Source organism: Talpa occidentalis, unplaced genomic scaffold, assembly GCF_014898055.3.
Source record: "Talpa occidentalis isolate TD23 unplaced genomic scaffold, MPIMG_talOcc4v2.1, whole genome shotgun sequence".
In the NCBI taxonomy this organism is placed as follows: domain Eukaryota; kingdom Metazoa; phylum Chordata; class Mammalia; order Eulipotyphla; family Talpidae; genus Talpa; species Talpa occidentalis.
In genome coordinates, this window is record NW_026555331.1 from 55,450,522 (window position 1) to 55,476,043 (window position 25,522).

General features: G+C 36.2%; 1 protein-coding gene across 2 annotated transcripts in view; it reads right to left on the reverse strand.

Moving 5' to 3' along the window:
• The window catches only part of SGK3 (serum/glucocorticoid regulated kinase family member 3), a 110,079-nt gene that overhangs the window by 65,367 nt on the left and 19,190 nt on the right, over window positions 1–25,522 (reverse strand). Inside the window, exon 1 of one of the 2 annotated variants that reach the window (XM_054692215.1) lies at window positions 7,793–7,890. The exons of the other annotated variant lie outside the window; for it this stretch is intronic. The gene's annotated coding sequence lies outside the window, so the exon portion shown is untranslated. Of the gene's footprint in view, window positions 1–7,792; window positions 7,891–25,522 lie in introns of those variants that run through there. 2 annotated transcript variants of the gene reach the window in all.

The following is a 25,522-nucleotide window of genomic DNA, read 5'->3' on the forward strand; positions in this document are numbered from 1 at the left end:
GAAAATAGTGCCAATAGGTCAGCCTAGTTATGTGGCCTTAAGGGAAGTTACCATTTCCTTATCTGTAAAATGAAGAGATTTAGCCCCCTGACCTCATGATCTCTAATGCCCTTCCACATTTGATTTCATCCTGCCAGGCCCAACAATCAAAGGAGGACTACAGGGAAAGTACCGCCCAGTCAGGAGTCACACTGAGAATTTGGGAGATTTTAGAAAGTTTCAGGGAATCTCGCATTGCTTAATTCAAGCTCTTCTTTCTGAATTTCCTATTAGTAATAATAACACTTGATTCCTCACTGAAAATCTTCCAATTCCTCTCAACCCTGACATTTAATTGCCAAGTTCTGGGCTTTCTCCTTATAGTCTTCTCAATGTTCCTTCTCATTTTCACTGACATCCCTGTATAGAGGACAGAGTCAAAGAATGCAGGATTTTCGATTTGACCTAACCTACTTGTACCTAATCTTCAACTACTCTCCATTTACACATCTGTCTGACGGCCTTCTCACTATACAGTGTTAGCAACTTATAGTCTACACGGATGTCACTGTACATTTACACCCACTGCTTCCTAATCAGAGTATCTCTTCTCCATCCTAGCGACATGTCCTGACTATAATAATTCAATTAAGAGAATGCAATGAAATGCTGTAATACTTGGGAACTGTAAGCTACTTATTGGATGTCCCTAGACCCCAGACAATCCAGGAAGAAAAGGCTATTTTTAATATCCATAAAAGCCTAAAAATATTGCACATTTATATACAATTAGACTATTCAGGTGACCTATAGCCACAAGATTCTATTTGTGTCTGAAATTATATGACACTGAATTAATAATAGTTATTTAATGCTAATCAAAGCTTTGCTGGACAGTTATATATGTCTGATTCAAAAAAAAAAACCAAGAAAATAAATTATTAAATTTGTTTTGAAGACTAAATCTTTGAGATATAAAACTAAAAAACAGTCTACCCATTCTTTGTCCACCCAGTTTTCCATGATAAGTACTTAAAAATATATTCATCAGTCTATGATTATGATTATTTTCAACTTTCCTTAAGCCCTCTCTCTCCCTTGCTGTAATTAAAATACTGGTCTTTTCTTTTTCATGCAAATAAGATAGTAGGAGTTTCTCCGTCTAATTTCAAATGAATTCTCAAGAATAAGATAAACAAGTCACACAACACTTCTTGGAGTTGGACAAGGAGGTTTTAGTGTTCCAGAAATAAGTTCTTGAATCACAGTAAACTACCTATGGTAGGGGGCTCTCTGTATATTTACTACTCAGATCTTTAGAGAGTAAATTTTCCTTTACTGCAACCTTACCCAGATGACACAAGTAGAAGCAGAAAAACGTTTGCAGACTGACTACCAAGTAACAGTGAAAACTGATTTGCAATCTATCAATGGCCTCCTGTGTTTTGAAAATGTTACTGGCACATTTAAGAGAAGTCCCACAGCTCTGAAGTCTGGCCCAAAAAATCTATAAACCACCATTTACAGCAAACCTTTATAATATTCTGGAGTCTTAAGAAGTATTAAATAAGCAGACTAAACAACAGTCACACTTCATTTTACAGAGCAGTTATACCAGAAGCAATTGGTTATAGACTCTTGGAACTTTTTTCTCCCTCTCCTCAAAATGTGAGATGACTTTTAAAAGTAGAGCCTTGTGGGAACTTCTGAATCCAGCCAAGATAGAGTAACAAGGACCATATTTACCATCCCACCTAAACCAATATTCCCCTCCATCCCCCCAAAAAGGAGCCACACAAAATATATAAAACAGTTTTTAAGATACTGGAAGTTAGGCACTGAAGGAGAGGGATGCCTCAAAGAGAGTAATTAAACAAGACTTACCTCAGCTTATTAACTTCAGAGAACCTACAGATACGGCCTAGGAAGTGGAGATTGTGAAAGAATCCACCAGATTTCTTGAATTGAAATGGAGCTGTAAATTCAGGAAGAACAAGATGGCTAGAGTTCACAAGATAGAGTACAGGAGAAAAGATGGTAATATAGAGAATCCTACAGATCTGCACAGGGTCCTCATGGAGAATTCAATAGTGAGGATCAGTGCATGAATGTGAGGAAACTACCAAACTACCCAAGGTCAGGAAAGAATAAGCCATCTGAAAGCATTAGAAGGAATACTACTGGACACTTAGTGAGGGCCAAGAACTGTGCTTCCCCCGGGCTGACTCAACTCAATGAAGTACAGTACTCAAAATTGTCTTGCCATGGTAATACAGAATAATTACCCTAGAGTAAATGTTGCTTTGTGCTACAAAAAAAAGTAAGACTCTAAAGGATCAAACTATGTAGAAGTTATTTAACTGCATTTCAAAATGCAAACATATTTATAGGAATACAAAAATATTCAGCACCAAACAAGATAAAATCCATAATGTCTCCCATTCAATTAAATACTGCAAGACATAGCAAAGTAGAAAAATATGACCCAAAATGAGGGGAATAATAAATCACTAAAACTGACCCACAACTGATGCAGATGTTATAACAGACAAGGACATTAAAATGTTTATAAAGGTAAGATCCTCAAAAAATTAAGTAGAGACAAGGAAAGTATAAAATATTTCTAAATCTAACTTCTAGAGATGAAAACAATCACTAAGGTGAAGGATTACATTGAATGATATTGACTGAAGTATAGAGGTTACATAAGAAAGGATCAGGGGCCTCCCTGGTGGCGCAGGCAGTTGAGCACAGTGCTGTGAGGCTGTCCGCAGCCTCTGCAGTGCCAGTTCAATGCCCGCCGGCCTCAGAGCAACCCACATGACTAGCAGACCTCTCCTGTCTCGCCCGCTGTTCCCCTCAGCAGTCTATATCATCAGTCTGCCTGTTCTGTTCCCCACTCTGTGTCTGGTGAATCCTCTCACCCTCCCACACATCTGCACTGAACCCTGGCTCTTGTATAACTAGAATAAATCTTAAAAAAAAAAAAAAAAAGGATCAGTGAACCTAAAGATATAGCAGTATAAGCTTTCCAAAACACTATATAGAGAAAAAGGAGTTAAAAAACAAGACATTTAAAGAAATAGTGCTGGGGCCTCCCTGGTGGCCTAGGAGTTAAGTCTCAGTGCTATTACCGCTGGCCACACAATGGCCTACCACAATGGCCTGAGTTCAATCTGTGGCCAGGGAGCTAACCCATATATGGCGCAGGCAGACTGTCCTGTCTTGCCCACCACTCTCCTTAGCAGTGTATTTCAGTAAATCTGCCTGCTCTGCTCCGGTGGATCCGGTGGATCCATTCTGTCTCTGGTGAATCCTCTCATATCATCCTGCCCACCACACACACCTTTGGCCTACACCCCAACTCTTCTACACAAAAATAAGTAAAAATCAAAGACACAGAAACATTCATTCCAAAGAGGACCTACACCCCTATATTTATAGCAGCACTATTTACAATTGCTAAGCTTTGGAAACAACCCAAATGCCCAAAAATAGATGACTGGATCAAGAAGATGTGGTACATATACACAATGGAATATTACTCAGCAATCAAAAAAGATAAACTCATGCAATTTGCAGCAACATGGATGGAGCTGGAAGGGATCATGCTCAGTGAAAAAAGCCAGAAAGATAAAGAAAAATACCGGATGGTCTCACTCATAGCAGGAATCTAGAAAGCCTAAATAAGGGACCAGGAAAAAGAATAACTATAAGAAAGAAAAAATCAAAATCAACAAACAACTATAAACCAGAGACACATTATGGGGGTGGGGGCGGGGAAAGGAGAGACTGGGGTCAAAATAAGGGGGGTGCAATTGTATGGGGAATATAAAAATAAAAATTTTTTTGAAATACTTAAAAATACATAAATAAATAAAAATCTAAAAAAAATTTAAAAAAATAGTGCTGATAGTCTTCAAAGTTTGATATAAACTCATAAATATGACAAGCTCAATGAACCCAAACACTAGGAATATGAAAAAAATTACATAAAGACATTTCATAATGAAATTACTAAACCAGTGAGGAAGAGGAAATCTTCATAGCTAACAGAGAAAAGAAAACAAACATGGAGGGTAAAAAGTAAAGATGACACCACATTTTATAGCAGAAATAGTGCAAGCAGATAGAATAGAACATCTTTAAAATACCGAACAAAAAAAAATGCAAACCTAGGAGTCTATACACAGCAAAGATATCTTTCAAAACTAAAGACAATTTTCTTCATGTGTACAAAAGATGAGAGAATAATGAGGACATTCACATCCTAAGAAATGTTAAAGTTAATGTATTAGATGGAAGGAAAATAACACCGTATTTCTGGAAATATAGATGTACATAAGGAAAAAGAAATTGGTAATAGTAACAACAAAGGTAAATGCTGTATTCCTTATCATTTAAATCTTTAAAAGATAAGTGTTTAAGCAATAACAGTAATAATTTACTGTGGGTTTTGTACCCTATCTATAAGTAAGATGTATGACAACAATATTATTAGGGCTACTTAATGAAAGACATGTAAATATTCTATTGTAAGTTATATCCTATAATCCTATAATTAGGTATAACTATACTATAAGGGATGTGGTATAATTCAATTCACAACAGATTGTAATAAGGGATTAAGTTTCAGTGCTATCACCACAATGACCTGAGTTCGATCCCAGGTCTGGGAGCTAACCCACACATGGCACAGCAGACCTCTCAGGTCTCATCTGCTGCTCCCCTTAGCAGTATATTACAATAGTTCCTCCTGTGCCCCACTCTGTCTCTGGTGAATCCTCTCATCCCCTGAATGTCTGGCCTATACTCCAGTTCTTTTATGCATAAATAAAAATATATCTTAAAAAAAAGGAAACAAATAGCAAATGACAAACTTCACACATATCAATAATATTAAATGTAACAATAAAAACACCCCAATTAAAATGTGTCGTATTTGATAAATAAAACCAGACCCAACTATATGTTGCCTACAAAAAAACTACACTTCAAAAATGAAGACACAAGGGGAAAAAGGATAGGAAAAATATATACTGTACTAATACTGGTCAAAAGAAAATTGGAACAGCTATCTTAATATCATATAAAGCAAATTTCAGAGCAAATCATATTACCAGGAAAAGAGAAGATCATTCCATAATTATGAAGGGGTCAAATATGACATTAAAAAATCCTAAACATTTATATCTAGTAACAGAGCTTTCAAACACACAAGCAGAAACTGAAACAAACTCAAGGAAAAATAGACACATCCACAGTTACTGTCAGAGGTTTCAAAAACCCTCTCGTAATAGCACAAGTAGGGAAAAAATCATCAAGGACACTGTCTTAGTCCATCAGGTCGCTATAATAAAATACCAGAGATTAGATAGCTTATAGAACAATAGAAATCTGTTTCTCACAGTTCTGGACACTGGATGTCTGAGATCAGGGTGCCGAAAAGATTCAGCAAGCACCCTCTTCCTGGCTCATAACCAGCATCTTCACTCTTATGTTCTCATATGGTAAGAGGGATAAGGGAGTTCAGTGGGACCTCATTTATAAGAGTACTAATATCATTCAATCACCCTCCAAAGACCACCACCTACTAATACCATCATATTTCAGGGTTAGGATTTCAATATATGACTTGGAGGGAAGGGTAATACAAATATTCAGACCAAGGCAGATACGGAAGACATCTAAACAATACTACCAACCACCTTAACCTAACTGAAATTTACAGCTCACTACAAGGCAGGTGACTATTCATTCCTTAAGTGCACACAAGATGTTTACCAAGATAAACTATATGGGCCATAAAACAAGTTTAAAAAAATGTATACGGATTTAAGTCATCCAAGTATGTTCTCCAACTCCAATGAAATTAAATTAGAAATCAATAACAGCAAGACATTTGGAAACTCTCCAAATATTTAGAATCAAAATATACAGTTTTAAATAACACATGTGGCAAAGAAGAAATGAAAAGGAAACTGGAAAATATTGTGCACTAAATGAGAATGAAAACACAACATGCCAAAATTTATGGATGACACTAAAGCAGTATTTAGGCAGTAGTTACCATGTGAAAAACAAGAAGGAAGGTTTCAAATCAATGATCTTGATACAAATTTTCAAAAAAAACTGTGGAGGAAGGAATACTTCCCAATTCATTCTATGAGGTCAGCATTACTCTAATTTTAAAAAAGTTATTACAAGAAAATTCCAAACCTGGGCCTTGCCTGGTGGCACAAGGGGTTAAGACGCAACCTATGAAGCTATCCACAGCCACTGCAGCATGAATTCGATCCCTGGCCAGGGAGCTACCCACATGGCGCAGCAGACCTCTCCTAACTCACCTGCTGCTCCCCTCAGCAGTGTACTTCAGTCAATCTGTCTGTTCTGTTTCCCACTCTGTCTCTGGTGAATCCTCTCACTCCCCACACCTCTGGCCTGTACCCTAGCTCTTGTATGCATAAATAAATAAATCTTTAAAAAAAAAAAGAAAAGAAAATTCCAAACCTAACCAATAACCAAAACATAGATGCAAAAATTCTAAATAAAATTTTAACAAGGGGCATCCAAAAACATATTTAAGACATACTATATCATGACCAAATGTAGTTTACCCCAAAGAGGCAAATTTGGTTTAACATTAAAAAGTTCATATAATTCATAACATTATCTCAATCGGCATGTAAATAGCACTTGACAAAATACAACTTCCACTCTTGATTAAAAACTCTTGGCAAACTGAAGGGAACTTTCTCAACCTAATAAAGGACATCTACGAAACTCCTACCACTAACATACCGAATGTTGAATGACTGAACAGTTTTCCTCTAAGATCAGGAAAAAAGACAAGGATATCTCATTATTTCCAGTCAACATTGTTCTGGAGGTTCTCACCAGGAATATCAGTCAAGAAAAGTAAGTAAAAGAATTCAAAGTGGAAAGGAAGAAGTAAAATTATTTTTACTCAAATTTTACATATTTGTTTATAAAGAAAATCTGATGGAATCTACAAAAAAAAAGCTGACAAAACTAAAAAAAAAGTTTTATGAATTTGGATACAACATCAACACACAACTTTTTTTTATATACTAGTGCCATAGTCAGTTTGGGCAGCATAATAAAAATGTCATAGACTGAATAGCTTATAAACAACAGAAATTTACTTCTCATAGTTCTGGAAGCTAGGAAGTCCGTCCAAGATACATATGCCCACCAAACAGGTGTCTAGTGAGAATTTGTTTCCTGGATCACAGAAGACCCCATCTTTTTTGTCTTTTCAATGTGTCCTAAAAGATATCTCTTTTATAACAGTACTAGTTAATAGATAAATTAAAAAATGGAGAATGGGGCCTCCCCAGTAGCGCAGCGGGCTGAGCGCAGCACTGTGAAGCTGTCCGCAACCTCTACAGTGCCGGTTTGATTCCTGACTGGCCAGGGAGATACCCACATGGCTGAGCAGACCTCTCCTGTTGCGCCGCTGCTCCCCTCAGCAGTGCTTTCGGTTGGTCTGCCTGTTCTGCTCCCCACTCTGTCTCTGGTGAAGCCTCTCACCCTTCCGCGCATCTGGCCTGTACCCCAGTTCTTATATAAATAAATAAATCTTTTTAAAAAAATGTTAAAAAAAAAAAGGAGAATGTATACCTCCCATGGATGAAGACTCAGACTGTTAACTTGTCATTCTCCCCAAATTAAAATTCACCATAAGGCCTCCCTGGTGGCCCAGAGGTTACATCTCAGCCATATCAACTGCTATGGCCTGAGTTTGATCCCCAGCCACGGACCTAATCTACATATGGCGCAGCAGACTTACCTGTTACGCCTGCCGCTCCCCCTAGCAGTGTATCTCAGTAAATCCACCTGTTCTGCTCCCCACTCTGTTTCTGGTGAATCCTCTCACTCACACACCTCTCGTCTACATCCCAGTTCTTCTACGCAAAATAAAATAAAAGAGAATAATTTTAAAAAATAAAATTCACCATAATTCCAATCAAAATATTATCAGGCTCTTGTGTAGAAAATGACAAACTGATTTTAAAATTCATATGGTTCGATTTTTGCACACAACACTAATGATAAAGGACTGATCACAAAAATCTGCAAAGAGCTGATGAGACTCAACAACAACAAAGAAAATAATCCAGTCAAAAAATGGGCAGAAGAGCTAAAAAGAAACTTCTCTGAAGAGGAAATGCGAATGGCCAACAGGCATATGAAAAAATGTTCAACATCACTTGTAATCAGGGAAATGCAAATTAAAACTACCATGAGATACCATCTTACACCAGTGAGAATGGCACATATTAAAAAAACTAGCAACAACAAATGCTGGCGAGGATGTGGAGAAAAAGGAACTCTCCTGCACTGTTGGTGGGAGTGCAAACTGGTCCAGCCACTATGGAGAGCTGTGTGGAGATTTCTGGACCTACTAAACATAGAGCTTCCATATGATCCAGCAATTCCACTCCTAGGTATTTACCCAAAGGACACAGAAACATCAACTCCCAAGAGCACCTGCACCCCTATGTTTATAGCAGCACTATTTATAATGTTTATAGCAGCTTATAATAGCTAAGCTTTGGAAACAGCCCAAATGCCCAAAAATAGATGACTGGATCAAGAAGATGTGGTACATATATACCATGGAATATTACTCAGCATTCAAAAAAGATAAACACATGCAATTTGCAGCAACATGGATGGCGCTGGAAGGGATCATGCTCAGCGAAATAAGCCAAAAAGAAAAAGAAAAATACCGGATGGTCTCACTCATAGCAGGAATCTAGAAAACTTAAATAAGGGACCAAGAAAATGAATAACTATAAGAAAGTGAAAATCAAAATCAACAAAAAACTATGAACCAGAGACACTTTTTGGGGGTGGGGGGGCGGGAGGGGAGGGATTGGGGTCAGAATGGGGGGATTGCAATTGTATGGGGAATATAAAAATAAAATTTATTATTTAAAAAAATAAAATAAAATAAAATTCATATGGTTCAGTAAGCTTTACCATAGTCTTGTAGAGATGTCCCAGTCCCCCAAAATCTATAAATTTGTAACAAGACATGACAAAAAGAATTAAAGTTGCACATGTAATTAAGTTTGGAAATCAGTTAACTTAAAAATAGAGAAGCTATCTTGGATTATCTGGGTAAACCAACTGTAATCACAAGGATCAATAAAGTGTAATGTTAAGGAGATATTGTATTGCTGGTTTTGAAGACTAAGGAAGGGGATTATAAGGCAAAGACTGCAGGGAGCCTCTAGAAGCTGAAAAACAATCAACCAAGAGAACTCTTGTAGGGGCCATGCTGGACTTCTACAGACAGAACTATAAGATAATAAAACTATCTTTTTAAGCCACTAAGTTTGCGGCCATTTGTTTTAGCGGCAATAGAAATGAATGCATATGGAAATGCATAGCACTTTGAATGGTCAAAACAATATTTAAAAATGAATAAAGAAGAATATAAGGCCCCAAACCATAACATATACAGAAGAAACAAAGGCAGTAAATTCTTTAACATCAAACTGCTGCCTTTGTGGATTCATTCATGTCTAGGGAAACACAAGCAACAATAAACAAATGGGACTATATCAAACTAAACAGCTTCTGCGCAGTAAAATAAACCATCATCAAAATGAAAAGGCAGGGCCTCCCCGGTGGCGCAGCGGTTGAGTGCTGGGTTGCAAAGCTGCCCACAGCCTCTGCAGCACTGGTTTAATCCCCGGCTGCTCCCCGGTTGCTCCCCGGCTGCTCCCAGGCCACCGGAGGAGGGTCCCACATGGCGCGCAGAGCTCTCCTGCCACCCACTGCTCCCCTCAGCAGTGTACTTAGGTCCTTCTGCCTGCTCTGCTCCCTGCTCTGGCTCTGGTGAATTCTCTCACTCTCCTGCGCTTCTGACTGTACCCAGTGCTTGTATAAATAAATAAATAAACAAACAAACAAACAAATAAATAAATCTTAAAAAAAAATGAAAAGGCAACCTACCAAATAGGAGAAGATACATGCAAATTATATATCTGACAAGATTTTAATACCAAAAAATATACAAACTCATAAATTAAAAAAAATGATTATAAAGTAGGCAGAGGATCTAAGTAGATATTTCACCAAAGGAGATATACAAATTGCCAACAGACACATGAAAAGATATTCAATATCACTTATCATTGTGGAAATGCAAATCAAAACCCCAATGAGATATCACCTTACGATAGTCAGAACACAAGTAAGAAATGTTAGTGGGCATGTAAATTGGTACAAGTACTATGGAAAACTATATGGAGATTTCTTCAAAAATTAAGACTAGAGCTGCCATATGATCCAGCTATTCCACTTCAGAGTATTGATCTGAAGAATATGAAAACACTCACTCTAAAAGATACATGCACCCCTATGTGCAATGCAGCATTATTCACAATAGCCAGCCAAGATGAGGAAACAACCTAAATGCCCACTGACAAATGAGTGTATAAAGAAAATGTGGTATATACACATTGTTGACTACCACTCAGCTATAAAAAAGATGAAACCCTGCTATTTGTGACAACCCATGCTATTTGAGGGCATTATGCTAACTGACATAATTCAGACAAAGACAAACACCATATGTTCAATTATATGTGGAAGATAATGAAACCAAACAAATGAAACCAAACAAACACTTAGATTCTGACAACAGAATAGTGGTTACCAGAGGGGAAGGGGCATAGGAGTTGGGTAAAATGGGTGGGAGATAGAAACCTGACTTCCAGTGGTGATTAAAAAGCAGTATGGCAAAATATAAAGCTGTACATCTGAAACTTATATATGTTGATCATTAAACAATAAATTTTTTTAAAAAAGGAAAATGTTGAAAGATGTAATCTATATGACCTTCAAGACTTATTATAAAGCTATATTGATCAATGGTATTGTCATAAAGATAGACAAATAGATAATTAAAACATATAATAAAGTAGAGATTTCTGACTTCAGACAAATTGTCCCAAGTATTATAACCATCAAATAACAGAGAACTCATACCAAGGTCTCAACTTTAAGCCCTGACTGTTCACTGTAAATGGCTTTCTCATTCAAGCGCACGTCTTTGATTTATATCTCCAAACAACTGGCTACAATATACCTGAAGTCTGGTCTCAATCAAGCTCCAGCTCCAAATTTCCAACTACCGGATTAATGTTTTTCCTCTTGAAAATGAATGAATTCAGTTTTTCCTTCAAGCATGTTCTGTTAATAGCACCACCACTTACCCAGTCACACAAGTTCCAAACCTTGGATTCTTCTCTCTAGGCCTTCTCACCATTTCCAATATAGGTTGTCAGATACTTTGTTTTCTCAGGCTAGAAACCTTTCCTCTTTTAACCCTCCCATCCCTCAAAGGTTAAGTCATCTTCATTCTGTTCTAAGACAGGACTCAAAGACAGGTTCCTCTCTGTTATCTTTATCACAACAATATATTCATTTTCTTCATGACATTGATCACAGTTTGCTATTTATTCCTCTAATGTTCCCCTGTTTGTGTCATTCAGTTAGGGTTAGGATTAGAAAACAGGTACTTCGACTCCAGAATCCATATGGTTAACTACCACCTGTGTCATTTCTGTAACATGTCTTTGAAAGGCCAATGAGTTTCTAAGAAAAAAAAAAATCCTAACATTCTAGTGCAGATTAATGTGAAACATTGTTTTCTTAGACTATGTTCTGAAGTTTTGAGATGGTTAACTTTTAGAAACTGATTTCCTTGTATTGCTAGACAGATATGTTGATGAAGAAAATTGAAGCAAGAACACAGAACACAACAAAATTTACGCACAATTTAAGATGTAATGGCTAAATAACATATGAACACAATAAATATATTCATTAAGTATATTAAGTGCACAATGGTATTGCTTACTATTGAAAGAAACTTAAAACTTTCATAAAAAATTCTAATAATTTTAATGTGATTTTCTGTATCGCAAATTCTAATATAACTCTTCCATAAAATAGTGCTTATGTACTTTTGCTTAAATGTATGTTGGTTTACATAAATATGTTACAGTGAAGGGACCTAACCCTATGAAAGAGAACTAATGATCTATGATATAATTCAAGTCCTATACAGCAGTGGGCCAGAGAAAATAAAATTTAATATACAACAATTAAAGGTTGTTCATCTTAGAGAGGAAACAAAAATCTTTGAACTTGACATCTAATTGAATCATTTTTCTCAACTCCCAAAAGTCAGTTCTTTTCTATTGATTTTGCAAAGAGAAAATCATCTTATTAATGATGTGTTGAGTAATTTTGACACTGGAATTTGGAATAGGCATTTGTGTTTAAATTTGTTTAAAATGATTTATTTGATATGGTAACTTTTAATCCATGATTAATTACCCATATTTATTTTAAAATGTTAGCTAATTCAGATTCCATTAATGGAGACAGAGATTACAAGGACATTTTATGCATTCTATTATATGCTAAGGGGAACAATTTTTTCTCATATTTTCATGGTTAATAGAATATGTTATAAATAAGCATTTTTTTTCCATGTGGGTCCCTATCTCAGCTTCATTCATATAAATTTACTTTCTAAGATTTTATTGTAGGTTCACTTCTTAATTAAAACACTCTCATGCTCTCTTCCTTTGTAATTTTCCTCCATTCATGCCAAACATGCATCTCAATGACTTATCTTTTAATAATAGAGTAAGAGAAATATAAAGATGCTATAAGATCCAAAGTCACAAAGAATGAGGGGGAAAGGGAAGAAGAAAATGATGACTATTCCGGGCCTCCCCGGTGGCGCAGCGGTTGAGCGCTGGGTTGCGAAGCTGCCCGCGGCCTCTGTGGTGCTGGTTCCATCCCCGGCTGCTCCCCGGCCACCGGAGGAGGGTCCCACATGGCCTGCAGACCTCTCCTGCCGCCCGCTGCTCCCCTCAGCAGTGTACTTCAGTCCTTCTGCTTGCTCTGCTCCCCGCTCTGGCTCTGGTGAATTCTCTCACCCTCCCGCGCTTCTGACTGTACCCAGTGCATGTATAAACAAAACAAACAAACAAACAAACAAATAAATAAATAAAACTTTAAAAAAAAAAAAAGAAAATGATGACTATTCCTAATTCTAAACCCTCAATCTAATATTATGATTTGTAAATTACTAATTATTGATTTAGCCAAGGCTCTGTTAATTGAATACTACTGGTTTTTTGGCAAAGAGTAAAATAAAAATTCCATTTAATTCAGCAACTATTAATTACCTAATATACATATATACCACTCACTACTAAGCACAGTACATTAATTGTATAAAATTTATAAAAAGTTTTCAATCCCATTATCTATTTTTGACAGAACAAGAAATAAAGTGGTTAGTGTAGAAATTACATAGTGACCAATAAAGTTGTTTAAAATTGTGACGCTGGCCTCCCTAGTGGCACAAGGGGTTAAGTCGCAGCAATATGAAGCTATCAGCTGCCACTGCAACAAGGGTTCCATCCCCTGCCAGGGAGGTGACCCACATGGTGCCACAGACCTCTCCTGTCTTGCCTGCTGCTCCCCTCAGCACTGTATTTCAGTCAATCCACCTGTTATGTTCTCCACTCTGTCTCTGATGAATCCTCTCAACCCACGCCACCCCCCAGTACCTCTGGCCCTTACCCCAATTCTTGTATGCATAAATAAATAAATCTTTAAAAAAAATAAAATGGTTATTTACTACAGTGAGGGAGAGCTAAGTGAGCTTAAGTCTCGTGCATTATAACTATATTCAAAGATAATGCACACGGATGAAAAAAATCAAAGAAGAAAGATGTAAGTTTATTATTTGAGATATGAATGGAAATATAGGAATTGAAAGCAGAAAAGATTAAAAATGGCTTCTCAAAATCAAATAAATCAACCTATCTAAACTGATTAGGAATTATTTCAAGTGGTTTCAAAAACAAAGTATATCCCTATCAGAATAAGCTGCAAAGACAAAAATAACTGTAGAAAAATCTTAAACTCCATTCAAGTAATCATATTGTTGACAGTATTATTTTGAGACCATGTTTGTGTTATAGGATAAAGTAATTCTTGTCTTTAAGAACCAAGAATTTTGAGCCTCCCTGGTGGCACAAAGGGTTAAGCACTGCACTATGAAGCAATCAGCAGCCTCTGCAGCACAAGGTCGATCCCCTGCTGGCCAGGGAGCAACCTACATGGCGCAGCGGACCTCTCCTGTCTCGACCACTGCTCCCCTCAGCAGTGTATTTCAGTAAGTCTGCCTGTTCTGTTCCCCACTCTGTCTCTGGTGAATCCTGTCATGCCCCCTGCATCTCTGGCCTGCACCCCAGCTCTTGTATGCATAAATAAATAAATCTCAAAAAAAAAAAAAAGAATTTTGATGTGGGAGTAAGGAGATATAGATGAGGTTAAGTTTAAAAAGAAAAATAAATCTGTCATACAGACTTTCAATTGGAAGTAGCATTCTGAATATGCTTTGTATTTTACTTTTAAAGTATATGCATTTCCTATTTTCTGTGTATCCTCTAGCACAGAAAAGCCCTAAAATCAACGACCCATCCAGCTAGTGGTCTCTAAATAGTTCCCAGTAAAGTAAGTCAGGCATCTTTATAAACTTGGTCGATTGCAGTTCTGGGACAGGACATATTCAACATGAGCCAGGAATACTTTAACTTTCCTTACTGTATGATACTAAAGTCATGTCAAAAATCTCAGAAGCTAATTCAAAATGTTAACCAAAGAAATAAAAAATGAACATAAAAGACGGTAATGACTATTATGCATTGAAACACATTGAATGTTAAATCTAAGAGTACACAAAGACACTGAAAAATATGGGGCCTCCCCAGTGGTGCAGCGGTTGAGCTCTGGGTTGCGAAGCTGCCCGCAGCCTCGGCAGCACCAGTTCAGCCGCCGAGCGAGGGTCCCACATGGTGCGCAGACCTCTCCTGCCGCCCGCTGCTCCCCTCAGCAGTGTATTTCGTCAGTCTGCCTGTTCTGTTCCCCACTGTGGCTCTGGTGAATTCTCTCACCCTCCTGCGCTTCTGACTGTACCCAGTGCTTGTATAAATAAATAAAAAAATAAATCTTTAAAAAAAAAAAGTTGCGCATATCATAAGGAGAGCAGATGAAACACTTCATGCTGCCATTACTCATTAAGTATTCTTAACCAAAAAAAACCAAAAAACCCAAATCTCATCAAAATTCTAACTCTAATATTTGATTTATAGGAAAAAGTAGGGTTATCATACATGATGATACTACAGGGGTGTGATCAGCAAAATTTAGTGGGAAATTCTGTAAGAGAAATGTTTACCATGCTTCTTCATTTCATAAGGGAAATGAAAAGAAAGGTAAAAAACAGGACAAAAAGAAAGGCAGAAAACACTGAAAGACATAAAAAGATATGTGAACTGCAATACATGGATATTACATGTAATTACAATATATGGAATTATAATACATGGAAATATAATACATGGAATTATAACATATGGATATTATTCAGCTCTTGATTGGATTAAGCAAACTGACAAAATTATGAGGTAATTAGGGAAATTAAAACATGACTGGGCATTTGATGACAGTAAGAAATTGTTTTCCTTTCAGGAGTTATGAAATTATTGTGTTTTTTTTTTAAAGAATCTTTTTTTTTTTAATTTATTTATTTATGCATACAAGAACTGGGATACAGGCCAGAGGTGTGTGTGGGGGTGGGGGTGGTGAGAGGATTCACCAGAGGCAGAGTGGGGAACAGAACAGGCAGATTGACTGAAATACACTGCTGAGGGTAGCAGTGGACGAGACAGGAGAGGTCTGGTACAACATGTGGGTTGCTCCCTGGCCAGCTGGGGATCGAACTTGTGTTGCAGTGGCTGCAGATAGCTTCATAGGTTGTCTTACCCCCTTGTGCCGCCAGCCCTTATTTCTCAAGTTTGCTTTAAAATTGTGTTGTATGGTGGGAACAAGGGGTGTTTAGCTGAAATAAGATTTAGTCATAAATAACTGTTGAAACTGAGCAACATCTTTATGGAGGTGAATTATATTATTCAGACTTTTGTGTTATATATTTGAAAATTTCTATACTAAAAAGGTTTTTTCCTCTTAAAACAGGGTGTTTCAGAAGAATGGGAAGGTGGGAGACTGTTGCTTTTCATTAGACACCCTCCTGTACACTTGGTTTTTAAGTTTAGACACATAAATACACTTCTGAGGAAACAGTGCTATTTATAAGATAATACACATATATTAAAAATTTTGATCACTCTGTGATGATATAATTCTAAACTGAACAGTATACACCAGCATTTTTCAAAACACAGTCCACGGACCCTGGAAACCATTCCCTTTCCGGGGATCTGTGAGGTCAAACTATTTCTGTAAAAACACTAAGATGTTGTTTTTTTCACTGTGTTGACATATGCTCTGATGATGCAAAAGCAACAGTGGCTAGAACTACTGGTGCCCAGCATGAATCAAGACAGTCACATGCTGTACTAGTACTCACTGTACTCTACTGTCATTCACTTGCAATTGAAAAAGAGAAAAGAAAGTTGAATTTACTTAAGAATGTCCATGCTCAGTGAAAAAAAATATCAAATGGTTTCACTTATAGGAAGAATATAGGGGAACCAAATTAGGGATCAGGGAAAAAAATAATAATAATGATAAAACTACAAAACTAGCAGGCAACCATAAATAAGAGACATTCTGCAAGGGAGGGAGAGGAAAGGGATTTAAAACAAGGGAGAGAAGAGCAGAAGGGACTCTGGTGATGGTTTATGGGTGAACTGGTGGTGGGAATTTTATAGGGAATACACAATAATGTAAAAGATATAAATAAAAATAAATAAATAATATTTTAAAAAATAATAAAAAAAGTCCACATAAAGCAATAAACATTAACTATTAAACCTCGACCTTTGAGTACATTTCATTTTAATAACCTGTGTGAAAAAATGGGAAGTATGCATAAAGTATTTTCTGATGTATAAAAGTCAATGATTGTCTGGAGAAAGTTTTTCCTTGTATGATTAAGCTGCTGAACTAGCTGCTTTTACATAAAACACCATTTTTACTCAGAAGGGCGATTGACAAATGATGCTATCTGCCAAACTTGGGTACTTGGCAGACATTTTCTTGAAAATGAACAAAGTAGGCCTGTCACATCAAGGAAAACAACTTAATGTATTTGTTGGCAATGATAAAATTCAAGCTCTCAAGTGAAATTTATAGTTTTGGAAAATTTGTTTCTGTCACCATGAGCTTGGCTGCTTCCCTCCACTGAAAGATTTTTCTGATGCACTCAGTTGGTGATATTAACAAATGTGATTTTTAAAAACATTATTAAATTAAATGTGTCAACATTTGGAAAATCGGCATAAACCAGTGAGCCCTTATTTTCCAAATGACTAAAGCATAAACTTACAAAACCATGCCTGTATCAAAGAGCCATCAAAATGGAAGATGACTATAGTGGTTCAATGGTCTCCCCGTAAAAGGATCACAAAATAAGATCATCTGGATTATCCAGGTGAGCCCTAAATGTAGTAGCAAGTGTCCTTATAGGAGACAGTCAGGAGGAGAAGACACAGAGGCATTTGGAGGAAAAAATGGAGGGAAACACCCACGAGAAGTTGGAAGAGGTAAGCAAAGTGAGTCCCGTAAATTCTTTGGAGAGAATGCAGGCCTGTTGATGTCTTAATTTTAGATCTCTAGTCTCCAGAATTACGAGAGAATACATTTCTATGATTTTAAGTTAACCAGTTTGTGTTGATTTGTTAATGCAGCTCTGAGGAACTAATACAATGACAAAAATATTTTAATATGATTGAGGACAAAAGATTATTGATATGGATTGGGAGTCTGCATTGCATCTAATCTTCAAGAAACTACCACTTAGCAAATCTTACAATAGTATTGAGAAGAAGTTCTACAGTTTCCTGAAAAGGCTATTAAAGCACCCCACCATTTTCCCACTACATATCTTTGTGAGGCCTGATTTTTTAATATATATCAATAAAAACAACATATGATAACAATTTGAATGCAGAATTCAGGAGTAAGGATCCAGATATCTCCTATTATATCCGATATTAAAGAGATCTGGAATATGTAAAATAATGCTATCCTTACTTTTTTTTTGTTTTGGGAAAAAGTTGCTTTTAATAAAAATGTTTTATGTTAACATGCAATCTTTTTAATTAAATATTTAAAAATTTCTCAGTTTTAACTTCAGTAAATAGTAATAATCCACATGAATATAAATTCTTCGGAATCTTCAATAATTTTTAAGTGTGTAAGCAGTTGACACCAAAAAGTTTAAAAACCACTGCTATATATAATCAGTAAAAGACAGATTGGGGTCTTGGTCAGAAAGGTATCAAGTACATAAGATTTTAGCTATTTTGAACTGTGCATTGGATTTTCAGGGGAAGAAGACAGAAAAAGGTCCTTCCAGGTAAAAGAACCCCACGAGCCTATAATGTACTTAGAAGCAAGCCTAAATGTAACACCAGGGGAGACTGGATCATCAATAAATACAAAAACATATAATTTTATATCTCCAGATTATTATCGTTTTGAAACAGCAGGTGCATGACTCAATATTCGGACTCTTAAGTTTTTGGAAATCCATTAACTTGAAAGGATTTTGGCTTTGTATATGTGGATAACATGCTAGTTTTTTCCTTATTCCTTGTGCTCCAAATTGATGGAATACTTTTTAAATATTAATCTAGTTGAACGCAACCTCACTCTGAGTCTTCATACATTCACTCTTCCTGAAACACTTTTACCTCATTTTTGGCTTAGGTGTCAAGGAAGTCTGCCATAACAAAGTACCAAAGACTGGGTGGTTGAAATAACAGTTTATTTTCGTACAATTCTAGAGGCTCTAAACAACTTGAGATCAAGATATCTATACGGTTGGTTTCTCCTAAGGCCTCTCTTCTCTCTTCTTGGCTTCTAAGCTGACCAACTTCTCCCAGTGTCTTCACATGGTCCTCTATGTGGGTCTGTGTCCTAATTTCTTATAAGGACACCAATTGTATTGGGTTAGGATACACCCTAGTGATCTCATTTAGACCTTAATTACCTCTTTAAACACCCTCTTTTCCACTACAGTCACCTTCTAGGTACTGGAGTTAGGATGTTAGCATATGAATTTGAGGGGATACATAATTCAGTCCATATAACACTTAGTTGACTCTACTCATGCCCAGTTGGGACTCAGCCTCAATTGTACTTCCTGGGGGAAATTTTTTTGACCCTGCACTTTGGCTAGGGATCTTGTTATACCCACATAGCACCTAATTCTGTTAATATTTTGTAATTAAAAGAGCTTCTCCATTTAATATGATCATATTTGATCATCTCAGAAACTTGAGATTTCCCCACTGACCTCAAACTCCCTATCCCTTTCCTCTTTCTCTCTCAGTAGTTTAGTCTCACTGAAAACATAGAGGCCACCAGATTTGATCTCTCAACATTTCCCACATCCCCAAACCACTGCGGTACAAGCACCTGGTCCTCAGCTCCTTCAGCAAATTCCCCTTCTCTTTCTGTAAAAAACAGCTTGTGTTTCTCTGAAAACCAAATGCTTCATGTTTTCTCTGCCTAAATTGCCCTGTGCCCTCAGTTTTTGTTGGGGTTAATTCCTGCTCTTTCTCTGTATTAAATTCAACTTCTCCTTGACAACTTCTTTCTTCTGCAAAGTGGGGATTGTCCCCTTTAGTATTCCTATGGACCCTTAAATTTACTTCAATCTTATATTATCATATTATAAAATAACTCTATTTTTGCATGTCTGTTTTTTAACCTCAGAACCTAGCACAAAGAGCAATTACTTCTGTTTGCCTAGGACGGTCCTGATTTTAACACTGAAATCTTGCATCCCAGGAAACCCTGCAGTCCTCAGCAATTGATCACACTACCACACACTTGGTATGTTTCACTGAAAAAACAGAGTCCACATTCACTGTCCTCACTTCCTCCTCTACTGTTCACTCTTCCACTCAATGTCATTAGCTTCCACCTCGATCTTCCCAAAATGCTTTGACACATAGTGCTCTGTTCATGGCCAAATCTAGTAGCTACTTTATAGTCTCTCTTAGATTCACTTCTCAATAAATTATATTTAATAGCTAAAGATCATTCATATGTTATACCTTTTTTTTAAAGAGTGGAAAAAGTCAGTACTAAAATAATCACATTTATTAAGTGTATGAATATACATGGATTCAAGGCACCACCCCAAGTGTTATTTGCACAGTTCTAAATGTCATACAGTATTATGATTTCATTAAAATAATCACAAGATGTGATCAATGGCTGCTAAATGTTTTCTTAATAGGAAGTTTCCAAAAGTCATGACTCATGGTATTAAAAAAATATATTCACAGTAATGAGAAAAGCAGTTCTCCTTATTATGAATTCCAAACAAGAAAATGTTTGTAGGGTACTCATAATAAACAGTTTTTTAAAAAACTTTAAAAATAGATGCATTCGAATGACCTGTAACAATGAATATATAAACATATACTTAAATTTATTCAGTATTTCTAATCAAAGAACAGGTTTTTAAAAGTTTCTTTAAAATGGAGCTTTCATGGAGGCTGGAGTCACACTTGGCTATCACCTATTGCCTTAGTATGCTAGAGTCCTCAAGAATAACTACAGACTTTTTTCACTGACTTTGGCCCCTGTTGGTGACATGATAAAAAGGAACAACAACAACAACAAAACATTGGGTTCCTATGCTTCTGATGGGAGTGGTTCGCAAACCCTGAGAAAGTTGTCCAGATGTTTGCCTGACCCCAAATTAAATGCCTTGTGTGGAATGTAGTGATTTACCAAGACAAAAAAAAAAGAAAAAAAGTGGAGCTTTCCCTCACCCTTTCTTAAAACTAAATATGAACTAACCCTTATCAGAAATAAGGGGAAAAAAAATCCTGGAAACTGCCTGTTTGCCCATCACTCTGTCCCAATGAGCACAAAGTTCTTTGAGGGCAGGGCTGGATTGTGCTTCTTGCAGTTAGGTCAGTAGATGACTGGCCCAGCCAGAAGCAAATATAAATGTCTTAAGTAGGAAAGAAGGGAGAAAACCTAAAATCAAGCAAAGTTTAGATGCAAATGAAGGATTTTTAAGAAAAGAGGACATTATGTCTGAAATGCACATAAATTTGATTTGTAAAAATATTTCCAGATATATACAAAGTGAAGCATTGCCAATAAACACTAATTGTAATCTTGGCAATTACAATAGCCATTACTGACACATCTTTTCTTGAATTTGTTCTATTTTTAATATCATAGTGAAAAATGAATTCAGTATCTTACAGTTCATCTTACTTCCAAACAGAAGATGCACTGGGAATCAAACAGTGTGATTGAACAAAAAATTCATTTTTTGCCCCCAAATTCCTTTTTGTCCAAATCTGAAGGCATATTTTAAGTTCCCATATTCAGAGATTTATACACACACACACACACACACACAGCCTAAAAGCTACTTCCAGACAGTGGCTGATAATCAATTACTCAGTTGGCATGTAGCAGGAATGTCATTCTGTTTTACATAGCCAATGAAAGTTAGCCATTATTATTTTTATATTCTGATTCTTGAAATTGACTAATAACTATTGTATCTATACCTTTCTACCTATACATAAACTTATATAATATTCTGGAATTCCTTACTTCCTTTTTAGTTACCAACAATTTCAAAGATGAACTATTTTTTCTAGAAAATTTAAAAATTGCTAAAATTATCAAACTGATTTCACCTAAATTATATCAATCTCAAATCCTCCCTAAATTCAAAGAAAAGCAAATTGCATTTGTCATCCAATTTAGAAATTAAGTAATTGGTCTAGCTATTCCATTTTCACTCGTGTGCAACAAGAGACACATACAAGAGTCCATGTTTATACTCATATGCCAAAAAGCCAGCAATGACCCAATGTCCATTTAACATTTGAAAGACTTAAGAAAAAAACAGGTAACTAAACTGTGGGGTTGTCATACAATGGAATATTATACAGAAATAAAAATAAGTGGACAACACCAACCCACTTTAACATGGATGAATGTTTCCCACACTATGTTAAAATAAGTTATCAGGAGATATTATTATTTGCATGTTTCAAAAAAAATTCAACATTTTTTTTGTTTTGGGATAAATACAAATATTATAAAAACTAGTTTTATATAAAGTCAATAGAATAATAACAAAGCTTTATCATGGTTACTTGAAGGATGGAGGGAGGTGAAATGAAAAGAGGAGGAGACATGGAGAATCTAATGTACTTTTTTAAAAAGATTTATTTTTTATTTATACAATAGCTGGGGTACAGGCCAGAGTTGCAGGAAGGTGAGAGGATTCACCAGAGACAGAGAGGGGAACAAAATAGGCAGACAGACTGAAAGCACTGCTGTGGGGGAGCAGTGGGCAAGACAGGAGAGGTCTGCTGCAACAGGAGAGGTCTGCCGCGTCATGTGGGTATCTCCCTGGCCAGCTGGGAATCCAACCCACACTGTAGAGGCTGTGGACAGCTTCACAGTGCTGTGCTCAACCCACTGCGCCACTGGGGAGGCCCAGAATCTAATGTACTATTCTATGTATTTCTTAAACTGTGTGTAAGCATGTGTTTATTGCTATTCTTTATACTATGCATAGGTGCTATTAACATTCTGTTATGATTTTAATATTATGTTTTTAAAAAGACTGGCTAGTTCACAAAAAATATTTTAAATATTTTAAATATTTCAAATCTTATAATAGGAAAGGAAACAGGAAAGGAAGGAATCAGGGAGGGAGGCAGTATTGGCATAACGGTTTGGTGGACAGTGAGGAATGTGTGCATATATGGAACAGCAAAAGCATAACCCACAAAACATTAAAATTAAAAAATAATTCAAATCTCAGTCCACTATATTCCTGTAATGCTAAACGTTTTACCTTTTAAATAAAAATGTGTAGGTGGAGACTTTAGGTTTAATAAAAAATATATCCACAGAGCTATACAATATTAACTTTCAAGATTTAAATTAAATCTTTCAAATGCAAGAAACAGTCTAATAATAAAATAATATTTCTATCAAATGAAACAAATCAAGTTTTGCATATTTTGCCAGGTTAATCAAAGATAAGCTTCAGAAATTTTATTAGAGAATAATAATATTTTCTGAATAATACAAAAGTAATTAATTCTCTACACCGTATTTTATTCATCATTCTCTCACACGTAAGCATTCATACCCTACAATATCCAGTGCAAGTTTCACAGGAAATAATTTCATGGCAAAGTCAGAAGTCCCTAGTGGCAAACTCTGACATGAAGGGTTTCAAATTGATGAGTTCACCATCTTTGTAAAAGTAACCCATACAAATTGGTGACAACAGTATACAGGCAATTTTCAAAATTAAAATTGATGAGCCTGCTTTCTCTACTTGTCAGAGTGAAGAATTTATTGATCTGAAAATCAGTAATGTTAGAGGGAAATTTGAGTCAGGGCAACGTCCTGTGGGTCCCTGATGTGAGTGGGCATTAAGTCAGGTCCAGGAGTATCACAATGCTGTGATGGCAGTAAGTCTGCACAAAACATGTCCCACAGGCAAGATGAGCCCAGCATATTTATAGTATATTAACATGAAAAGGAAGACTCTATAAAGGCTTGACATATTTATAAATTCTCCTAGGTAGGTCCCAAAGCATGAGTAGCTTGGCAAATAAATTATTTTTAAAATTTGGGGTTTTCTTCAGTAACTTGTTTTTATATAGCTTGCTAATTCAGCAGATGGGATCAACTCTTCAAAAAGCTTTGAGCATAAGTAAATACTACTTTAGTAGCAGTATTTTTTAAAATGTACCAAAACTATCTCCAAATTAAATCTAAGAATTAGAAGAAATGATCTGTATTATATAACTTCCTACTGGTAGCTTTGACTCAGCAGAACATCCTGAGGAAGTAGGAGGAAAGTAGGAGGAAAAGGCACTGTGCTAGATGCTTTACATACCTCAATAGAATGAGCTAACATTTAAGGAGCTGAGCCCTGTGCTAAGACTTCACATGCATCCGCTCATATAATCCCTTTAAGGAAAGCTTATTAACTCCATTTTACAGATATTGAAAATGAAATATTAAGTAAGTTGTTCAAATTTGCATGGCAATTAGCAGTGCTGCGATTCAATCCCAGGCCTGTCCAGTTTTAAACCTTACGTTCTACCTGCCACGCTATGCTATAAAAGCACATTATATTAATTTTTGATAAAGACTTAGCAAATCAAACATATTTTTAAAAACTGAATTGCTATGTGGTTAAAGGTTTAAAAGAGATGTTTTAGCTTTACATTAAAATTGCTCACATCTAAGAATTTTAAAATAACATGTAATATCACTCTTCCAAAACATGATACCAGACCAGTCACAACCCCCTCCAGTTATCTTATAATCTAGACCTGGATTTTGTAAAACATGCGTTCTTTACTATTTACTCAACAACAAATAAACAAACAAACAAAAAAACCAAAAACTGAATGGCTCTAAATAACTTGAAGATAGTCTTTTATTTGTAGACAACTAGTCTGTAAGAAATTTTACTGACGTTAATGTAATTGAAAAAGCCATGGTCATATGCTCAAAAAGAAAAAGAACATTAAAATGAGGTTAGGGGATAAAATAGCCTTTTTTAAAAATAACTTCACACCTTAACATCCTGAGAACTAACAACTTTCTCAAAGCCACATTCAGCATTCTTCATATTATGAATCGTCTCCTGATGTCATACTTTAGATATTTGAATTGGCCATGAGAGACCAATAAACCCTGACCTGTTAAAATCCAAAGTTACAAGGGGGAAAAAAAACTTTATTTTTTTGAATTGGGAAACCACAAAAGGTAATTTTAAATCTATATGGCACTGTTTCTATTCTCACTGTTCAAATCTACATGGCACTGTTTCTATTCTATTCTCTATTCTATTTCTATTCTCTCAGTATGCCAAAAAACAGTATGCCAAAATTGTTTACAACTTTGTAAACTACTGTTAATGCAAATAAAAAAGATTCATAAAGATTTCATCTTTATAAATGCATTAACATAATTTTATTATATCTCAGCAGCCCTGTATGGAGAAACATTAGCATTTACCTCCATTTTTAATGATGTATATGGAGAAAAGTTCAGGGAAAAAGTCTCACTTTTAAATGTTGGTATAACGATGTTTTAACCCTCAGAATAAGAGGGAAAGCACAAAAAACAGCACAAACTCCATATTATATGGCAATAGCAAGCCTGTGGAGGAGTAAGAAATGATCAGTAGTAGAAGCTAAGACCGAAGTGTCTACAGAGGGGTACTAGAGAGAAACAAGTCGAGCTACTCTGCCAGTTTGGTGAAAAGACTCAGGATTTGGCTGCAGACAGCTCCATAGACTGCGTCTTAACCCCTTGTGCCACCAGGGAGGCCCAAGAAGAAAAAACAATCTTAAACCAGAGTTCCATAGCAAGGGAAACTATCACGTGAAGGTGAAATACAGGCACTTTCCTC